Raw genomic sequence first — 18,045 nt, 5'->3', positions numbered from 1 at the left:
TACGCACAGCCTGTCTGGAGGTCGGGGCCCCTCGTGTGGGGGCCCCACGCCGCCGCTCGGTGAGGGTTAAGGCCTCTTCCCTCCCACCCTGTCCTCGGCCAGGGGACTGAACCCTCTGAGGCGGAGGGTCAGGGACGAGGTCCCAGCTGTGCTGCGCTCTGATGAAAGGTGGGAGGGGCGGCGAGGAGGCCACAGCGGCTCCCTGAGGGGGCAGTGCCCCAGGGGCTCCGGGCTCATCGACCGTCACGTTCCGAGTGGGGCAGGGGCGCCCAGATGCACCCGCCAGTGGCCGCCCCCGGTCCCCCACCCTACAGAGGCGCCAACACCCCCCCCCGGAGCGGGTTGAACGGTGGCCCCCGAAAGACGTGCCCATGTCCTAAAGCCCGGAGCCTGTGCGTGTGGAAACAGGGTCTCTGCAGATGTGACTGAACTGACAGTCCTGAGACAGTCATCTCGGGTCATCTTGGGGCCCTGAGTCCACGGAGGGGTGTCCCCGTAAGAGAGGACGACGTGAGGGAGGGGCCACACGGAGGGGGACGCGAAGCTGGCAGACATGAGGCCAGCAGGCAGGGGCCACCCGGCCTTGGAGGGGGCGGGAAGAGTCCCCGCCCAGAGCGGCCAGAGGGACCGTGGCCCATGGGGCACGGACACGGGACGTCCCGCCTCCGGAGGCGAGTCCCGGGTTTCTGCTGCGGCAGTCCCAGAGAACGTCGGCCCAGACTCAGCACGCACACAGCACACCCCAGCTCAGGGGCCTGGAGGCCACCGGGGCCCCCGCTGGCGCAGGAGGGGACACAGTCCACAGAGAGGATGGAGCTGGGGGCCCGGGGCGGCCAGGGTCAGGCCCCAAAGCTGAGGGCAGGCCTGGGAGGAGGGCCCACCTAGACCTCGGGAGGGGAGCACCCCCACCCCCCCACCCCACGCAGCGCCCCCTCCCACCGGGGCATCACTGCTATCCGGGCAGGATAGGCAGGGGGCTCCCTTCCCCAGGAAGACGTGAGGTGCTGACCTGCCCTTATGGGCAAGGACTCCAGGAAAGTTATAGCTGAGGTGGTCTTACCCACATGGGAAAGGCTCAACCCCGGGGTCTTCAACAAAGTCCCTGTCCAGGCCCCGCCCCCTCGACCAATAGGCCCTCGGTGGGGCAGGACACCCTGACGCTGAAAGGGCTCCGGGGGATTCTGAAACACACGCCTGGGGAGACCCACAGTCCCGGGGCCCTGGGCGGCCTGCTGTGGGTCCCGGTCTCCTGCACCCACACGTGCAAGGAAGGGGCTACCCCGAGCCCCCGGGAGGCTGGCAGCCTGGCCACAGGGGGAGGCGGCAGGGGCGGGGGTCTGGCGCTGGCGGGCTCGCCCAGCCCTCCTGTCCGGCAGACGCGCACGTGCCCCGCGTGACCCGACCGTCTGCACATCTGGTCTTGTTGTAACATTCTGGGCTTTGGGCCCTCGGTCCCGCATCCCGCTTACTTGTGGGGCTGGTGGTGCCCGTGACCCCTTCCAGAAGACCCAGGAGGGGCCAGCCCTGCTCGGAGGGGGCCCGCGGGGCAGTGCGTTCCCGGTCACAGGCCCCCTCAGCTGGACGCTCGCACCCCTCGCTGGCCCAGCCTGCAGAGGCCCCTCGAAGCCCGTGCATGCAGTGGCGCTGAGGACAGTCCCATCCCCCGGCCGAGGGCACACGCCCCTCCCGGCCACTCTAGTCTCCGAGATGACCTCGGTGAGGGATCTGCAAGGCTGGGGCCTTCCTGCAGGAAGTGGGTTCTAGGGAACCCTAGCTGGGGAAGCCCAGCGCCCCTCCCAGACCTCGCCCCGGCCACCACCTCGGAGCCAGGCCCCAGTGGGACACCGGGGCCGCAGGGCCGCCTGGCAAGGGTTCAAGGCCCGTGCTGCCCCCGCCCCCGCCCCCGGCCGTCCGCCTCAAACAGGGCCTGGGAAGCTGCTTGCCGCCAGGGTGTCGGGCCACACTCCCAGCACAGCCCTCCCCACCCCCAGCCGTGTCCCCGCGTGGCATCTCCGTGCCCCTCCGCTCTGCCGCAGCACACACACCAGGCGCCCCCCGCCTCCGGGCGATGCCAGCCTCCACCGGGACGGCCGTGCCGTGGCTACAACGCTCCCGGCCCCGGGGGACCCGACAGACCTTGGGTTTCGGCCTCCCTGTGGGGCCGGCAGCCGGCGCCTGGGCTCTGACAGCACCTGTCAGGCTCGGAGGCCGCACAGTCGGCTCCCGAGACCTCGAGCTAAAAAATACGTTCGCTGAGGTCCTAACAGAGCAGACAGCCTGCGCTGCAAGCCCTCCCGCCGGCTCACGGATCCGCGGCCGAACAGCCGCTCCGAGCGTTTTCTCTGCGGGTAACGCTGACCCGGGCAAGGTCACGGGCAGCTCGCGTCCCGGGCCACAGTCCTCCCCCACCAGCTCTGTCCCCGCCACGGCCGCCCTGGCCTCCTTTCCTGGTCTCCCCCGGGGGCTGGCGCCCGGGCAGGCTGTGGACAGTGGGGCACGGCTCCCGGCAGGGCGGACAACCTCTAGTGGCCTGGGCCACCGGTGTGCCCCCCGCCTGGGCTCTCCCCTCAGTCCCGAGTGCTCGTCTCCGGTCCCTGGACCCATTCTCTATTTGTTCCGGACTCATGGGCCAACCGGAATCACGGTGAGAGGGGTGCACATGGAAGTGGCCGATGTGCCTCTCAAGTAATGTCCAGACAGCAGGCACCTTTCTCCCATTGGCTGGAATACAGATGTGGTGGCTGGCGCTCAGGCAGCCCTCTTAGACCGAGTTAGCAACCAGGTCTTGACGATGGACTTCTGCAAGATGACGTCCCAGTCCCAGCCCTGGCATGCCTGCTTTTCGGTGAGAAGATGAAAACTCTATCTTTAAGCCACTCATTTCTTTTCCAGCCTTTCCTATGCACCTTTCCTGGACGGCACAACGTTGCTAAGAACAGTGGCGACGGCTGTTCAAAGGAGCGCTTGCCAGAGGCCACCATTAAGACACGCTGGGGGACTTTGCAAAAGGGACAGACTCGCCAAGTCGCTGCCTACACCTGAAGCCAACGTAACACTGTGTGTCCTCTACCCTTCGGCTCAACAAAAGGTCTGATAGACGACACAGGCTTTTAAAAAAAATCTTCCCGTGTACTCTGAAATAATCTCTTCTAGATTAGAATTATTTCTTAATACTTTCTTAAATGCCGGGGAAAAGCTTTGAATGGTTTTATCTCCTGATTCAATTTAACTTACGTGTATAGGATTTCTCAGGTTATTTCTTCTTGATCTGCTTTGTTACATCTTATTTTTCCACAATCGTGTCCAGTTCATCCAAGTTTTCAAATACACGAGCATAAAGTTGTTCCTGACAGCGTCCCCACCGCAGCCCCTGGACCTCTGCCATCCTGCCTCCTGGGCTCCCCCCGGCCCTCCGGTCCTGGTCAGGGTGACAGAGCCTTGTCCCTTCTGCCCGTCACCCTCACGGTCCACTCAGGGCGTCGCCGATCCCCGCTGGGTGTTTGCTTTACGCTTCTCACGTGCCTCCCTTTCCCTGGTTCCTTTCCGCTCCCTTCTCGCTGTCTCCAAACATCACGTGGTTCTGTCCTCTGCCACCCCGCCCCCGACAACATCCCCTCACGCCTGAACCTCGGGTCTCGGAACCTGCCCACTTGGCTCACCAAGGTCGGAGCAGGACTCAGCCCTCCGGGTGCCCCTGTGTGTCCTGTTCCAGGTGGATCCTGGCTGACACGTGTGATGCCTTAGTCTACTTCTTTTGGGTCCAACTGTACACACTGGCCACTTTCTCTGCTCGTAACCATGTACCCTTCATGTTTTCCATGCTTTTGTTTCTGCTGAATTAGAGATCATTTCTTCAGGCCTGTCCTCACTGGTCCCTTCTTCAGCGATACCTATCACTGAATCAATCCGTTGATTACCGAACCTATATTTTAAAAGCTGTATTGGGGCGCCTGGGTGGCGCAGTCGGTTAAGCGTCCGACTTCAGCCAGGTCACGATCTCGCGGCCCGTGAGTTCGAGCCCCGCGTCGGGCTCTGGGCTGATGGCTCAGAGCCTGGAGCCTGCTTCCGATTCTGTGTCTCCCTCTCTCTCTGCCCCTCCCCTGTTCATGCTCTGTCTCTCTCTGTCCCAAAAATAAATAAAAAACGTTGAAAAAAAATTAAAAAAAAAAAATAAAAGCTGTATTTCTTTTGTAATCCATGAGTTTTTATCGCCATTTGTTTTGTTTTTCATTTTTAGAAATTCTATTTGGTTGCTTTTAGTTTGGCTCGATCATGCTTTTACAGTCACAGGCTCCTTATTTCCAAGGTTGCCTCCCCTTTAACTTACTTAGGTCACCTAACTTATTGGATAGTCTGCTCTGAAAGTCCCATCACGGGAGGATGTGCGAGTCGGGCTGTGCTCCCCGTGGTTTCTCTGGCTCTCACGTGGTGCCTTGTTGCCCCTGTGGCTTGTGATCATCTGCCATGGGTTCATGTGTCTTAGACCGTGTGTGCGTGGGGGGCCCTGGAAGTCGGCCGGTGCTTGGGTTTTCCCACCGCCACTGTCTGCCCAAAACCACTCCAGTCAAAATTCTGGGCTCTGACCCCCGCGGGGACTGTGACTGTGGGGTGAGGGCCTGGAAGGTCAGCTGGCGCTTACAGATCTCAAGGGAGAGGCATCCTCCTCCGGCCGGGCCCACGTTAAAGACCGGCCGGGGTGGCGGGACGCGGGGCCCTGTGGCGGCTCATCCTTCCGCGGAGGGTGCGGGCCCCTGCTGGGCGGGGCCCCCCACTGGGCTGCTCCTCCCCGGGGGCCCCGGGCTTCGTCCTCCTCCACGTGGGGCCCCGGCCCGGCTCAGGTTCAAGTCCTCCGCCCGGCACACGCCCTCGTCCCACCTCAGCCCACCAGGCACCTGCACACACCATGGGCTCGGCTTCCGAGGGCTCCTTTCTCACCCGCCAGGTGGCCGCGGCGTCTGTGGAAACACTGTGCATGTTTTATGGAGCATTCCTGCTGCGTGGGAGGGACGGGCAGGGAGCCAGAAGTAGAAGTCCTCCGTGCGCGCAAGGGGGCTCCCCGGCCGGGACCTGGGGCCGGGTGAGGGACGGCGGGGGGCGCCTCCGGCGGCAGGCAGATGACCTCTGCACGACACCCGGGGTGGGGCCGGTGGAAGCAGCGATGCTCCCGGGAGCCGCGTGAGAACAAGAGGCGCGTGCATCCCGGAAGGCCAGCTTGGCTCCACAAAATGTCTCTTCAGGTCTGCTGTGGGGTGTTCTCGTCCCCGCCTCCACCTCCCAGCATTTGGAGGCGTGGCCCTGAGTCCCACTTGGTGGGGACAGGGGCCCCCCTCGGCCATTCTGTTCCCGAGAGGCCCAGTGAGTCAGGAGTGACCTGGTGTCATGGGCAGAGACAAGGAGACCAAAGGACCAGCCGTTTGCTGAGAGGTGACCGGGTGAGCAGAGCAGGGCTCTTGCGTCACGCCCTCTCCCCACCGTCGCAGCAGGACTCTCTCGGGGCTTCCTGTTGACCGGCACCTCAAAGAGCACTTACGGCCTTCGTCCCTCCCTCTGTTCCCTGAGGAAGATGCCACCCTGCCCCTCTGCAGGCCCGCATGGCCCCAGGGCCACACGCCCAGGCGGGCAACCCTAGCCGAGGGCAGAGGGCGGAGGGCACTCTCTCCTCTGGCTTCTGCTCAAGCCCCGGGAGGACGCGCGGGCCGGGCTGGGCCCCGGAGGCTCCCGCGCACCGGCCCCCGCTAGTCCGGCTGGCCACTCGTCCTTCCGGCCCTTGTCCCCAGCGTCCTGTGAGTCCAGGGTCACCATGTCTAGGCTGGTGCAGGCTGAGGGCTGTGGTTTGGCGATTTTCGGGCCTCTTTCTGCTGCCCCCGGCCGTGTGTGGCTGGGCTCAGGGGGCCCAGGTGATCCCAGGGCCGGCAGGCCTAGGGAAGGGGTGCAGGGGACGGGGATTCGTGGCTCCCCCTGACACTGGCCTCCCAATGTCCCCTCAGCATGGACTCTGGCTCCCTTGCTGTGTTGGTGGGAAGTGCCCCCTGGTCCTGTCACAGCTCAACCTCGCTGTTCCTGGGCATCAGCTAGACCCCCAGGACCTGGGCACGGGGTCCTCCCCCTTTCCAAGCCTGACCTTGGCTGGGGGGATCCTGCACCCTGCTGCCCAGAGCCTCCCTCTCCCTGCCTTTGACCTGAGGCTCCTGGGTTGGGTGGGGGGGCAGGCAGAGGCCAGACCACATGTGACCTGGGCCCAGGGTCCAGCACCTGGCCAGGGCTCAGCTCTGCACCTGCTGGCAGTCAGTCACCTGTCCATCCTTGGAGGGCCCTCCTCACAGGCTGGGCCTGCTCAGGGCCAGCACGAAGCAGGCCCTTCCCCCAGGGTGGGACATGCAAGCCCCTCTAAGTCCTAACACCCGGTGCCCACCGGGCCCCTCCCCACTCTTACCTGTGTGTTCCTTTAGGCAGACCTGCCTCCCCCCTCAAAGGGACCCAGCCTGGCCAATCAGGGCACCTCAACTCCAGCCCCACCGCCGTGATTGGCTCAGGATGAGCATGTGACTCAGTCTCCACCAATGAGCACCTTCCCTGGGACTTTGTGGGACCAAGAGGAAGAAGGCACCCTGTGCCGGCCAGCCGAGGTTAGCACCTGGGGGACAGGAGCTGGGGCTAGCCCGCCCAGAGGGTGAGGCCACATGGAAGTCACCTAAGCCAGGACCCAGCAGAGAGATGACCCAGGGCTGAGGCGCAGTGACCCCCGGGGAGCGTGGGACACTCCAAAGCCGTTGGGAGTGGGGCGCCTTGGGGCCCGGGGCTGGGCGGTCAGAGTGTCAGAGCGGCCCCGCGGAGACACCTGTGTCTGGGCCCCACCGAGCGCAGCCCCGCACTAGCCCGCCACGAGCAGAAGGCCGCGCCGGCTCTTCCTGATAAGGTAACTAGTGCGGACTTATCTCCGGAAAACGAGGAATCGTAGGCAGGCAAAGAAAATAACACAACCCTCCACCACTCCCAGGTAACGGTAGCTGGAAGTGTGCTCTCTCCTTTCCCGGAGGTTTTCCTGGGCAAAACTTGCACCTGTCAGTGTCTGCCTAGTTACAGACACGGGATCACCTACATACTGCTTCACAGTCCACTTTCTTCACTTAATAAATCGGGAATTTTATATGTTATATATATATATATATATATATATATATATATATATATATACACACACACACACACACACACACACACACACACACACACACACACATACATATAGTATGTATATTTTTTGTGGCACGCCAGCCAGGAAGGGGCAGAGTGCAGGCCCTAAAGAGGTGCAGGTGAAGCCAGGGCATGGGGTGGGGGCGTCTGACAAGGTCAGCCCACGGAAGGTACCGGTCTTTCTCTTGGTCACCTGAATCCTCTCCTTATAGTTCAGAGTGTTGCCGACACCTTCATATTATGTGTCATAAAGGCTAAAATTCCCGTCCTCCCCAAAGTCACGTGCCATTCTGTTTTGCTCACGAACCGTTTTTTTGTGGCGCAAAAAATTTTACTTCTTAATTTAATTCTTAATCCTTATCGTTTCTGCCTCTGAGATATGCTTAGAGAGCACTCCTTCACTTTGAGAGAAAATAAACATTGTCTTCATTTATTCCTCATATTTTAATCATTTTGTTTTAAAAATAAATCTTTTATCCATCTGGAACTCAGCTTTTTGAGTCTTTGCTGGTATTTTGGTGAGAAGCTGGGAAGGGTTGCGAGGAGGGCTGTGAGGCAGGAGGCATTTGGGATCCCAAATGGCCCCGTTTTGAAATATCTGAATCAGAAAGTGGGGGAGGACGCCCGGGTGGTCCAGTGGGTTAAGCCCGTGACTCTTGATTTCAGCTCAGATGGTGATCCCAGGGGCATGGGTTCGAGCCCCATGTCGGGCTCCCTGCTGAGCATAGTGCCTGCTTGGGATTCTCCCTCTCTCTCCCTCTGTCTCTCTTCCTCTCTCTAAAAATAAAATAAAATAAATAAAATAAAATAAAATAAAATAAAATAAAATAAAATAAATAAAATACAGTGGGGGAAAAACACCCCCCAAAAGAAAGTGGGGTGAATCCAGACAAAGATCAGCCAGATAAGAAATCCCTTCCGCAAATAATAACAGCAGCGATTTGACCACAACTCCTTTCTTGGGCGGGTGTTCTTCCTCCCCAGGCCGCCTGCACGGCCACGGGCAGCAGGCGGCCCCAGGACCCAGGGAGCACTGAGGCCCGGCTCTGCCATCGGCCCCCGCGGCGGTGAAGGCCGAGGCTCGGCGAAAGCTGCCCACGCGGTTCCGGTCCCTTCGGCGCAAGGCCGGGCGGTGACCCGGAGCTGCCCCGACCGCGCGACCCCGGAGCCACGCGAGGCGGGGTGTGCTTGCTGCGGAAACGGCTTTAACCCCGGGTTTGGAGACTTTCCTACGAGGGCCAGAAGCTCGATGTCTTGGGCTCTGTGGGCCGTGAGGTCTCTTGAAGCTTCTCGTTCACGTGTTTGCAGCCCAAAGCAGCCGCGGGCGACGCACAGGGGAGCTCGCGGAGCCGGCGGCCAGGAAGCTTCTCGGGCACCAGTTTCCACGGTGTCCTCCTGAGCTGGCGTCTGTGGCCCCGTGCCCCGCGCGGAGCTCTTCTCCGCCCGTCCTGCTCCAGGGACAGACCCCGGGAACCGCGAGCCACCTCCAGAGACACAACGGCAGCCGGGCCCGCGGGTTACCGGATGCAGGAACAAGATTCTAAGGGGTCTGACCCTGCTTCCGTCCTCCCCCCTGCCCGGATGTTAGGCAGGGGGAGTCTCTGGTGCCTGTGGGGCTGACCTCGGGCCGGGTCCCCTCCGCACAGGGTCGTGCAGGGAAGGTGAAGTGAGGGTGTGTGTGGATTCCTTGCCCCCACTCGCCTGCCGCCTCCGAACACAGCCTCACCCCTCCCTGGAGAGCCGCAACTCCGGGCCGAGCTCCCAGATTCCCACACCTGCCAATGAGGGGCACTCACAAGTGCTCACACCCCTGGGTGCCGCACGGTCTTGGGGCGTTGCCATTTCGGCGGCGTGGCCTTAGCCGCGGGGAGGGTACCTTGGGCTCAGCCTAGGTGCAGAGAGCCAGCAGAGAGATGGTGGGGGGCCCAGCCGGCCCCTGGCCCCTCCTTGGCAGGGGAGAACGCGTACGTGTCTGCCAGAGGGGGAGGCAGAGGCCCGTGTCCAGGTGGGCGAGCACCGGGGACCACGCGCTCCAGCTCACCGAACTTCCTTCTGTCCCTCTGCCTCTGGAGCCACGTCCAAGAAACGACGGCCAGGTCTTTGCCAGGCTCTCTTCCAGGAGCGACTGGGGTCTTACGCTGGGGTCCCCGATCCAGACTGCGTCACGGCGTGTGCGTCAGCGGAGGCCCCCGTCTCATCCTCTTGCACGTGGATGTCCAGTTTTCCAGTGCCAGGGGTTGGGGGGACTGTCCTCCCCCAGTGAACGGTCTGGCGCCCTCGCAGGTGAAGTGACCGTACGTTTGAGCGTTTGTTTCTGGGTTCTGGGTTCTGGGTTCTATTCCATCGGTCTGCATGTCTGTCCTACGTCAGGACCACACTGCTTTGATCACGGTGGCTTTGTAGTCAGTTTCGAAAGGACAAGTGAGATCCCCACGTGAGCCCCAGGAAAGCTGCCTGGACATGTGAGGGCGCTCGCAGGGCCTTGCCAGCCGTGCCCCGGGTCCCCCGCGCTCCCCTCCCCCTGGAAAACAGAATGGGGGACAGGAGGAGAGAGATGGGGTCCCTCCCCCTGTGAAGGGTGGGTGAGTGGGTTCCCGTGTCCGTCCAGTGACTGGGGGATGCACAGACCCCGGCACGTGGGGCCCGTCTATCTGGGGCCGGGGGGGCGGGGGAGTGTATGGAGGAAGCTGCTGTGGGGTCTGTGCTGTATGTGGGGGGGGGGGGGGGGAGCCCCCATGGGGTCACAGGTGAGCAGACAGCTAGAGGACAGGCCAGCCCCTGACCAGATCTGACTCAGTGGCAGGAGTGTGGCGGGGGTGGGGTGAGATCCCGTGGGCCCGGACTCTCCTGGCAGGAGAAGGGCACCCGGCTGTTGTACCCAGGACGGGGCTGCCGTGGGTGCCAGGGCAGGGAGACCAGGGCAGAGGGGAGAGCCGCTGGCCTTGGACGGGTGATGTAGTGGGGAAGGTTCCAGATTTGCATGTGGAGATGGAGCCACTGATCAATGTGTCTGTTAGGTGGTTTCCAGGGCCCGTCCTTGTCCCATCCCTGGGAACTCTGGTGTGGGACGTGGGGGCTCAGTGCGTCCTGGGTTCCCTAAGCCCGTCCGCTTGTGCTCACCTGGCTGAACCGTGGGCCGGGCTTGAGGTCGAGTCCCTGCTGTGCCCTACACACCCCATGGAGGGTTCTAGCCCGCCCACCTTTCTGGCCACACTTTGCTACCTGCTGTGTCCTCGGCCCACGGCTCCAGAACCTCGCTGCCCCCAGGAGACCTGAGAGTTACGTTTGAGAAGCCCAGCTCCTCACTGTTGACTTCCTGACACCAAGAATCACCTGCATCGTTGACAAGCATCCAGGTGATCCCGGGGGGAGCAGGTGCAGCCTCTGGGCTCTTGTTGACGGCCCTCCCCTCACCCACCAGGCTGGGCCCTCTCTCCATGGCCAGCGCCCTCTGCCAGGTCCTAAAGCTGGCAGTCCACAGTCCCGGTGCGGTGCCGGGGCACGTGGGAGAGCCCACTGGAGGTCCCAAAGATGCCCACGTCCTGATCCCTACAACCTGTGGGCCTGTTCACTTACAGAAAAAGGTGGAGGGAGGTTGCCGTCAGCCGACCTCAGAAGAGAGGTGCTCCCGGATTACCAGGCCGGGCCCAAGGCAGTCGCTGGGGTCCATGAGTGGCAGAGGGAGGCAGGAGGCGGACAGAGGGATGTGAGGTGAGCTTGCCAGCCCGGGGGACAGTGTGGGAACGGAGCCCCTGGGTGTGCTGCCCACAAAAACAGAGCGGTGACCGATGGCAGTGCCTGAGCCCCAGCAGCGGCGAGCTGGGCGCGTGGGAGCCGGCCATGGGCAGCTTCCCAGCCGGGATGCCGGATGCCAGGAGCTCGGGGGGCCCCCCGAGCATGTCTGGGAACGTTCGAGGGCGGGCGGGGCTGAGAGATTCCAGCCGCCAGGCGCTGAGGGCCTCGAGGAAGCAGATAAGGACCGCTCTGCCTCCCCGGTCCCGCCACTGACTGTGGCCCTGCGGTGCCCACACGGGGCGGCACAGAGACCCGGGGCGGGGTGCTGCAGCCTTCCACGTCCAGACCCATCTCCCAGGGGGACACTGCCGGGATCGTCTGCTGACAGGCCGCCTGAGCAGCCAGCGCAGGACAGACGTCCCCAGCCCCGCCTGGCCCGGGGACTCTCGGGCAGGCCTGGGGCCGCCCGCAACACCCGCCAGTTTCTGCAGGGTGTGGGTCTTCGCTGGCTTTTCCTTTCCTTACATTTTTGTGTCAGAGCCACCTAGCAGGTCTCTGGCTGGCCCCAGCCTCCAGCCACCACTGTGTCGGCCACGGACAGCCTTGGCGAGGGCCCCTGCCCGCCCCTCCTGGCTGCTGCCGCCCCTGTCCAGCCGGCTGAGCCTCAGACGAGGGGCCCCGCAAACAGCCCTCCCGGCAGCACAGCCTGGGCCTGGGCTTCGCCCCCAGCCTTAGTTTGGGGCCGAGCGGCTCCTTTCCCAGCTGGCGGGGCATCTCCCGGAACAGGCCTGTCTTCTCTCTGCAGCCACAGGAGCCGGACCGGAAGGTTCTGGGAAGTGGGCAACGCACCCTCCCGCCCCAGACGAGGCAGACGGCGCGCTCCCCTGCTGCCCTTGCCCCGCCCAGGCTCGCCTGCCTCACCGCCCCGTCCAGACCCAGGTCCAGTCTCTGGTGGGTCTCCCACCACATCAGACAAGCAGACAAGAGTCACTGGTTCATGACCCAGATGGGGACTCCAGCTAAGGAGTCCAGCTAAGCCAGGAGCCAGGGTCCCCCCATACCCAGCCTGTATCTTCATGTGGTGGCCAGAGGTGACCCTGGCTAGCAAGCTCCAGGAACAGAGCAGGACCCACCTCCCTTTCCCTGGGACGGATCTGATGGCTCGGCTTGGGCCACAGGACAGCCCCCCACCCAGTCCCTGACCAGAGGGGAGACGCCAAGCCGGAGCAGGAGCGGGGTCAGCCCCACACAGCCACGCGAGGGAGGGGTCCCCAGTTAGGCACTGCGGATGAAAGCATGAGGCCACCACAGGTGCCCATCCCTGCGTCATTCGGCGTGAAAATCGAGCAAGACCGCGTGTCTGGCCCGGGAGGCATGGGCACAGACAGAACACGGAGCGTCTGGTCGCAACGGCGAGCCTCGGGGTGACAGTCACAGATACCCGGTCACGCAGTGAGAAAGCAGAGTGCAAAGCGACAGAAATAGTGTGGTCCCAGACATATCTGAAGTGCCATCCGACACAGTAAACAGCAGCCGCGACTTCGTCCGAGCGGCTGGAATACCAGCCGTCTTCCTTTCGCCGATCTGTACTTTCTCAAGCCTCTGAAAGCAGCAGACGTGAACTCTGCCAGAAGTGGGGGCAACGCTATTAATAACACGTCGGGACGCATTCCCGCCCCCGCCCCCGACAGCAGAAGCAGCGGGAACGGGGCGTCCTCCTGGTGCAAAGCCCCGGCCTTGCCCCCGGCCGGCGGCCCGTGGTCTGCAGGCCCCGGGGGGCTCGCCCACTAATGGGTCATCTCCCCAGGCCTCCAGCCAAGGCCAAGGGTCTTCACAAAGGTCCCCGTCGCCACCGGTGGTGAGCCCAGGGCCTCCCCGAGTCACCTGGCCAGGCCCGTCTGTCCCACCTGAGCCTGGGGGGCTCTCTTCACGCGCCCTCCCCGTGGGCCCCTCAGCTGCCGAGATGCGTCATCCCGACCCTGACGGGCCCGGCGGTGAAAAGTCCTCTTGTCCGTCACCGGAAACGTGCCCAGGGGCACACACCGCCTCTACCCAGGGCCCCACCATTCAACGGGCCGTCACCCCGAAACCGGCTGCGGGCACCTGCTCTAGCCCCTCCCAGGAGCACCTCGGTGGCTCCTCGCGACTCCCGCCAGCCAGCATTTAGCGATCCTTTTAGAAAAATAGAAACTCAGTTGCCAAGGATTGATCTCTTGGGATGTTTTGCCTGTTTCCTGATGAATAATTCACTCTAAAGCACACCCACCGCTTACAGCTAAGTTTTGAATTCCTCTCATCAAATATCCATCAGGCAAATGGGTAGAAATACTTAATTCAATGGAGAACACGTGTCGTCGCGGCAACCTGCTAACACAGCTTGGCCCCCCGACCCCCGCCTGCCTCCGGGACGGCTTGTGGGGGACGGGCTTGTCCACCGGCTGTCATGGGGTCCAGACCCGAGTGGGGCCGTTGGGTGAAGAAGGCCAAGCCTGTGAGCAACCCCCCAGACGCCAGGCCTCAGGGCCTCCCCAGGGAGGCTGGCCGGGGGTCTGTCCGCTGAGTCCTGGGAGACATGCCGTGTCCATGCAGCCGGCCAGCACGATGGCAAAGCAAAGATGTGTTCTAGGTACACCACTGCTGCGCAGGCAGGGGCCCGGCCCGCGGAGTTGGAGCCCCCCCCCCCCATTAGTGCCACAATCTGCTTCCAGCCCCAGGGACTGGAAGTGGACTCCCGTGGAGTTTTCACAAACCTAACACAGCGTGTAACCCACACCCAGGTCCAGACACACAGCTCTGCCCGGCACCCCCCGACCCCGCCCCCCGCCCGAGACCTCTGTGTCCACATGTGGCCTCGCCCTTCGGAGTGTCACACAGGCGGTCGTGTGGCTGGCCCGCCTAACTCCCGAGCTGTGTCGGGGGGAGGGGGGGCAATTAGAAAACCCTCCCCCAGGTCTGCGAACCAAGGTCAGGGGTCACTTGGGAAGGGCAGGCTGGGCCACGACCCCACACACAGGACAGCGATCCCCTCCCTTCTCTCCCCCGTCCGGTAACAGAGGACTCTTCTCAGACGGCCACGCAGCCAGAACGGCCAGGACCGGGAAGTTCGGGGGAGCCGGGCGGGGGGCGCCAGGGGCGGCGGGGGGGTGGGTCTTCCCCCGCACCGCTGCCCTTTGCAGGGGTCACTGGCGGTGCACGGGGCTTCGTGCTGACGGGACCACCCAGGGAGGCTCCTGCTCTCATTACCGTAGACCATTCTGCACGAGGTCAGGGAAAATCACGAGCAGATTTGTGGGGTCTTGACTGGTCGCCGGAGGGGCCTTTCAAACCACATGGAGGCACCACGTCGCTAAGGGGGAGCCGACGAGCCCTCCAGTGTCACCCCCACGCCCCGGCCCCGCACACCTCTGCCCCTCCTGTCCGGAACATTCTCCCCCGGCGTGGCTCCTCACCCAGCCGGGGCTCTGCTCCCTCAGCCCCACCGGCCACTCTCTATACCCTGCACCCGTTTCCATCTCCTTCGGTCCCGCCGTCACATTGCCCTGGTTTCCCTATTTATCACCAGGCCCGCCCGTGAGAACAGGGGTTCGGGGTCCCCGTCAGAGGACGGCAGGAGCACAGGCCGGGCCGCCCGGCGCTGGGGGCAGGAGGGGATGGCCCGAGAGCAAGGAGCCCACGGGCACAGCCGGGTCCCACAGGGGCAGCCCGGGGCTCCGCGTCCTGGGTGCGAGTTCTCCCGCCTGCTGCTGTCGCGTCCTGGCTTCGGGGGTCTGGAGGTCGCCCCACCTTGACCCTCTGCTGCCTGTCTGCACCACCGAGGATGAGGGTGCACTGAGCCCGGCGGGGATCGCCGAAGGGTCCCGCTCGGCCTACAGGGAGGGCACCCCCAGACCCGAGCTGCCCACCGCGAGGGGGACTGGGGTCCGGGTCCGGCCAGGCAGGGCAGCCTCGAGTGGGCTCTGCTTCATCTCGGCCACCGGCACCGACACCTCACATACCCGAGGGCGCGGCCCCGAAAATAAGCCGTGTACAGGTGGCCCCCGACAAGCAGGGCTGACAAAGCCCCGTGTCCGAGGGACAGCGCAGACCCGACGACACCAAGGCTCCGGCCGTGGGTCTCCCACCCCCTCGGCCGGCCGCCCGTCTGTGTCTGCACCACCGTCTCCCTCTGGCCCACTGTCACGTGAGCCGTGGGCACAGCTGTACAGACACAGGTCCCTTTTACAGACACAGGCCTGGGGGACCTCAGACCCCTCTCCGTCTTTGTTGTCCACGCAGGGAAGCTTCAAGCTCAGAGCAGCGCTGGGCTCAGGGTTTGGTGCCGGGTCAGCGCCCAGGGTCGGGTGGGGCTGTGGACCAAGTGTCCCTCCTGGGGGGAGGCCAAGTCCCCAGTCCGGCCGCAGGTGCGGGTCGGGACCACCACTCAGCAACCCCGTTGCCTCCGCCGAGGTTCTGGTCGGAAGCTGTGGACACGGAGAGGGGCCGGCCAGGAGGCGCCTACGTCCAAGGGAGGAGGAGTGGTGTCCAGGCTAAGCCTGGACTAGGGAGGGGTGACGAGGAAACGGGTGCTCACAGGCCGCAGGGAATGGAAGATGCCCCGGGAGAGCCGTCCAGGGGGCCTGACAAGGTCACGACCAGCCGGAAACCCCACACGGCCTCTGGAATCCAAGTGCCGCTCTGCGGTCTGTTGTTGTAAACAGTTAGACGGTAAATGCGACCACCTTCCCGGAGGGAGATTCGGCCGAATGCCTGAGCCTGTGATGCACACGCGCTTTGACCCAGAAATGCTTTCAGGGAACGCCGCACACAGGGGAAGGGGCTGAACATCTACTGCTGCAACATTCATTCAAGAGACTCTGCTCCCCCAGGATCCTGTGGACCCAGGCGTGGCAGCATCCCAGCCCCGCTGGTGGCTTTTCCCAAAGCGCCGGGAGCGAGCCCAGGCTCCCCCCAGGCTCCCCGGCGCCAGGTCCTGGGCAGGATGGGGGGCTCACGGACAGCAGCAGGGGAGGGCGCACCCGCGCTGGCCGCTCAGAGTCCGCCGCAGGCCCCAGGCGCCCCTCCGCCGGATGGAGCGCGGCAGGACAAGGAAATACACTGTGTTAAGAACACCAGGCATGAGATTATCTGTGACCCTTACTTTTTTCTTCATGTATCTCTGCACCTTCTAGATTTCCTACAATAAACACGCATTTCTTTCCAGCAAAAAACCCATAGGGTGGGGGTCCCTGGGTGGCTCAATCAGTTAAGCGCCCGACTTCGGCTCAGGCCATGATCTCTCAGTTCGCGGGTTCAAGCCCCACATGAGGCTCTGTGCTGACGGCTCAGAGCCTGGAGCCCGCTTCCAATTCTGCGTCTCCCTCTTTCTCTGCCCCTCCCCCACTGCCATGCGCGGGCTGTCTCTCTCAAAAATAAATTTAAAAAACAAGTTAAAAAAAAAAAACCCATAGGGTAGACTTCCACTTCCAGCCAAGACAGACTACAGGACCCAAATTTACCTTCCGCCAGAAACAACCCGAACACAAGACACAAAACTGGGGTGTTCAAGGTGCTGGACGCAAGGCAACACTGAGCCGCGGTGCCCATGAAGCGGGAGGTAGACCAGGTGAGGCGACCAAGTCTCCAGGCTGTCCAGCAGCGAGGGGGACCCAGGGCGAGCCCGGGGGACATCCTGAGCTGAGGGTGTGAGCATCCACAGGGACCGAGGTGGCCACAGCAGGCAGGGTGGACACCAGAGAGGGGAGAGCCACAGGGAGATGCACAGGTGCCCCGAGTACGTGGCACAGCACTGATGAGCACGTTGGATCTGTGGTTAAAAACCTTCCCACAGAGAAAACTCAGCCTGGACAGCTTCAGTGGGGGAATTCTAGCAGACGGTTCAGGAAGAACGGATAGCAGTAAGCTCTCTCATAACAATGAAAAGAAAATAATTATTCCCAAGTCATTCTGCAAGGCCGGTGTTATCCCGATACAGAATCAGACAAGATATCACAAGAAAAAAAATACACATATCTCTCACGAACACAGATGAAAAATTCTTAAAAAGTTTATTAAATTAAATCCAACGGTAAATTAAAAATACTAATGCACCATAACTGAGTGGGGTGGAGCCCAAGAACTCAAGGTCGGTTTACATTCAAAATCCAATCGACGGGGTGCCTGGGTGGCTCAGTCGGTTAAGCGTCCGACTTTAGCTCAGGTCACGATCTCGAGGTCCGTGAGTTCGAGCCCCACGTCGGGCTCTTGGCTGATGCCTCAGAGCCTGGAGTCTGCTTCCGATTCTGTGTCTCCCTCTCTCTCTGCCCTCCCCCATTCATGCTCTGTCTCTCTCTGTCTCAAAAATAAATAAACATTAAAAAAAAATCCAGTCGATGTAATTCACCACCAAATTATCAAAGCAAAAGGAAAACCACAGGATTATCTCAATAGACACAGAGAAAGCACTTGGTAAAAAGCCAACATCCATTCTGATAAAAACCGGGCAAACCAAAACAGAACAAAGGACTTCCTCCACTTGGTAAAGGGCACCTACGAAAACCCACAGCTGACACTATTCTTAACGGTGAGACCGAACGCTTTCCCCCTACGATCGCAAAGAATTATATAAAGTCCAGAAACAGACCCACGCACACAGACGACTGCGTTCTGACAAAAAATGCAAAGGCAGTTCAGCAGAGAAAATAGTCTTTTTAACAAATGGTGCAGGAAACTGGCTAGCCATATGGGGTGGGGTGGGGGGGGGGGACGAGCATTGTCTGTAACCTCTGAGCCACAGACTAGCAATCAAGCTTACAAGGGATCGCCCGCGAACCAGCATCCACATGGTACGTCCACATGCAAAACCCAAACTACAAAACCCCTACGTAAGAAAACATGGAAGAAAATCTTTACCACTTTGGGTTAGGAAAGGATTTCTTAAATTCAAAACCAAAAGTACGGTCCGGGAAAGAACAAATCAGTAAGACCGGATTTCATCAAACTTTAAAATACCTGCTTTTGAAAAGACACGACGAAGAGAATTAAGAGAGCAGCCGCAGACGGGGAGAAAACACCTGCCATCTGTGCGTCTGACATCAGAGTCGTGTCCGAAATATATAAAGAACTCTCAAAACTCAATAG

Source organism: Neofelis nebulosa, chromosome 5 (genome assembly GCF_028018385.1).
Source record: "Neofelis nebulosa isolate mNeoNeb1 chromosome 5, mNeoNeb1.pri, whole genome shotgun sequence".
NCBI lineage: Eukaryota > Metazoa > Chordata > Mammalia > Carnivora > Felidae > Neofelis > Neofelis nebulosa.
This window is presented reverse-complemented; position numbering follows the sequence as displayed.